The sequence below is a fragment of the Lissotriton helveticus genome, chromosome 1_2 (assembly GCF_964261635.1).
Source record: "Lissotriton helveticus chromosome 1_2, aLisHel1.1, whole genome shotgun sequence".
NCBI lineage: Eukaryota > Metazoa > Chordata > Amphibia > Caudata > Salamandridae > Lissotriton > Lissotriton helveticus.
In genome coordinates, this window is record NC_136058.1 from 338643269 (window position 1) to 338646834 (window position 3566).

General features: G+C 56.2%; 1 non-coding gene across 1 annotated transcript; it reads left to right on the plus strand.

Moving 5' to 3' along the window:
- The first annotated feature begins 3238 nt into the window (after positions 1-3238).
- On the plus strand, positions 3239-3311 carry TRNAK-CUU (transfer RNA lysine (anticodon CUU)). The gene has a single exon. It is a non-coding gene; the product is annotated as a tRNA-Lys (tRNA).
- The last annotated feature ends 255 nt before the right edge of the window (positions 3312-3566 follow it).

Below are 3566 nucleotides of genomic sequence, written 5' to 3' on the forward strand. Positions count from 1 at the left end.
GAGTGCCCAGGACGGGCTCCACGGGTCCCGGGCAGTCCTCCCTCCCGGGCGTCCGGGGCTCCCTTCCTCGGGCCGACGGCAGGTCAGAGTGCCCAGGACGGGCTCCACGGGTCCCAGGCAGTCCTCCCCCCGGGCGTCCGGCGCTCCCTTCTCCAGGCCGATGGCAGGTCAGAGTGCCCAGGACGGGCTCCACGGGTCCTGGGTATCTGGGACTCCCTTCCCTGGGCCAACGGCATGCCGGAGTTCCCAGGACGGGCTCCACGGGTCCCGGGCGTCCGGGGCTCCCTTCCCCGGGTCAGCGGCATGTCAGAGTGCCCAGGACGGGCTCCACGGGTCCCGGGAAGTCCTCCCCCCGGGCGTCCGGGGCTCCCTTCCCCGGGCCGACGGCAGGTCAGAGTGCCCAGGACGTGCTCCACGGGTCCCGGGCAGTCCTCCCCCCGGGCGTCCGGCGCTCCCTTCTCCAGGCCGATGGCAGGTCAGAGTGCCCATGACGGGCTCCACGGGTCCTGGGTATCTGGGACGGATTGGTGTCACTACAACGCATGCTTTTACCAGGCATGCCTTTACAACGCGGTTTTTACCACGCAGTCCATTACAACGCATAATGCTTTTAGGCGCTGGATAGTGAATTATTTAATTTACTATTCCAACTCCAGTCCCCGTGGATAGCAGGGAAGATGTTGGATAGTATATTAAATACATTCCCTATCCTAGAGCGCCCCCCAGCGCATTGCGTTGTAATGGTTTGCGTGGTGAAAGTTGCGATGTAATGGTAGTGCGTTGTAAAAAATTTGTTGTAACCGTGCTACACCATCTGGGACTCCCTTCCCCGGGCCAACGGCATGCCGGAGTTCCCAGGACGGGCTCCACGGGTCCCGGGCGTCCGGGGCTCCCTTCCCCGGTCCAACGGCTTGTCAGAGTGCCCAGGACGGGCTCCACGGTTCCCGGGCGTCCGGGGTTCCCTTCCCCGGGTCAGCGGCATGTCAGAGTGCCCAGGACGGGCTCCACGGGTCCCGGGCAGTCCTCCCCCCGGGCGTCCGGGTCTCCCTTCCCGGGCCGACGGCAGGTCAGAGTGCCCAGGACGGGCTCCACGGGTCCCGGGCAGTCCTCCCCCCGGGCGTCCGGCGCTCCCTTCTCCAGGCCGATGGCAGGTCAGAGTGACCAGGACGGGCTCCACGGGTCCCGGGCGTCCGGGGCTCCCTTCCCCGGTCCAACGGCTTGTCAGAGTGCCCAGAACGGGCTCCACGGTTCCCGGGCGTCCGGGGTTCCCTTCCCCGGGTCAGCGGCATGTCAGAGTGCCCAGGACGGGCTCCACGGGTCCCGGGCAGTCCTCCCCCCGGGCGTCCGGCGCTCCCTTCTCCAGGCCGATGGCAGGTCAGAGTGACCAGGATGGGCTCCACGGGTCCCGGGCAGTCCTCTCCCGGGAGTACGTGGTTGTCCGACAGATTCGGGCAGATGTGCTTTTACGAACCGGATCGGAATCGGCCCAAATAATAATAATAATAATCCACATTTGTAAAGCGCACAATCACCCATAAGGGTCTCTAGGCGCTAGGGGCAGTCGGGAAGATTAAGCAAGCTATTGCCCAGAGTCATATGGTGCTGGGCTAATCTTCCGCCGGTGCCGGGGATCGAACCGTGATCCCCAGATTTCGTAGTCAGCCGCCCTAGCCGCGGCGCCAGCTATTGCCCAGAGTCACGTGGTGCTGGGCTAATCTGCCGCCGGTGCCTGGGATCGAACCGTGATCCCCAGATTCCGGAGTCAGCCGCCCTAGCCGCGGCGCCAGCTATTGCCCAGAGTCACATGGTGCTGGGCTAATCTGCGGCCGGTGCCGGGGATCGAACCCTGATCTCCAGATTCCGGAGTCAGCCGCCCTAGCCGCGGCGCCAGCTATTTCCCAGAGTCACGTGGTGCTGGGCTAATCTGCCGCCGGTGCCGGGGATCGAACCGTGATCTCCAGATTCCGGAGTCAGCCTCCCTAGCCGCGGCACCAGCTATTTCCCAGAGTCACGTGGTGCTGGGCTAATCTGCCGCCGGTGCCGGGGATCGAACCGTGATCCCCAGATGGGGATATCCCAAAAATCTGGCATGGATACGGCCTGCCAGGACAGGTTTGGAGACCCCTGATATAGAGGCAGTCAACGCGAAATCTGCTGGGTTCGATTCCGATCCGTGTCAGAAGGTCCGTAGGAATCTGTCGGGCTTGGGAGTCCGTACAACAGGGGTCTCCAAACCTGTCCTGGCGGGCCGTATCCATGCCAGATTTTTGGGATATCCCCATCTGGTGATCACGGTTCGATCCCCGGCGCCGGCGGCAGATCAGAGTGCCCAGGACGGGGTCCATGTGACCCGGGCAGTCCTATCCCCTGGGTGTACGTGGTTGTCCGACATGTCGGTCGGATGTGCTTTTACGTACCGGATCGGAATCGGCCCCCTAATCTCAGGGTCGTGGGTTCGAGCCCCACGTTGGGCGAAAACGAGTAATTTTTGCAGGATTATTTCATTGGCTCTCATAATATGGCAATTCATCTTGCATTAGACATGCAATAACTCCCAAAAATTTTATATCATTGGTTTCCCATTGGTGGGAAATGTAACTTCAAGATTAGGTAGGGCATTAGTCTAGATTAACATACAGCGATATTACTCCTATTCAAGTACTAAACAGGCCAACCTGAACTGTAAATCATCCCCTAAGTGGAGGTAAGGCATCAGTTAGGAGTGTACTGAACACTCATGTAATGGGCAATTTGACCTCAAATAAAGTGTGGTAGGCATTAACATTACTTTTGAAAAGTTATTCTGAGGGAGCACACAGGGGAATTAGCTCAAATGGTAGAGCGCTCGCTTAGCATGCGAGAGGACCTCGATGCCCGCATTCTCCATTGTAAAATGCACATACATTTTATTTTTAACTTGTCATTGCCAAGCTTTTTGCATAGTAAGAACAGATAAATCACTGATGGCTTTCATATATGGTCACATCATAACAACTAAAGGGGTTTTATCAAAAGTGTTTAGGTATTCATTAGCTTGTGAGAGCAATTTGAGTTCTTATGCAATCTCACAATGACATTTCCACAACTTCCATTTCAATTTTGTCTCATTTTACTTGACACTCTGTCCACTGAGGGATCTATAAATGATAAGTTCCTTGAAAAACAAGAGTTGAGGAATATCCAGGAACTGGTTTTCTTAATGAAAAATGATCAGTTTGCATACTACTTTAAAGAGGGAGCCTGGCTAGCTCAGTCGATAGAGCATGAGACTCTTAATCTCAGGGTCGTGGGTTCGAGCCCCACGTTGGGCGAAAACGAGTAATTATTGCAGGATTATTTCATTGGCTCTCATAATATGGCAATTAATCTTGCATTAGACATGCAATAACTCCCAAAAATTGTATATCTTTGGTTTCCCATTGGTGGGAAATGTAACTTCAAGATTAGGTAGGGCATTAGTCTAGATTAACATACAGCGATATTACTCCTATTCAAGTACTTAACAGGCCAACCTGAACTGTAAAACATCCCCTAAGTGGAGGTAAGGCATCAGTTAGGAGTGAACT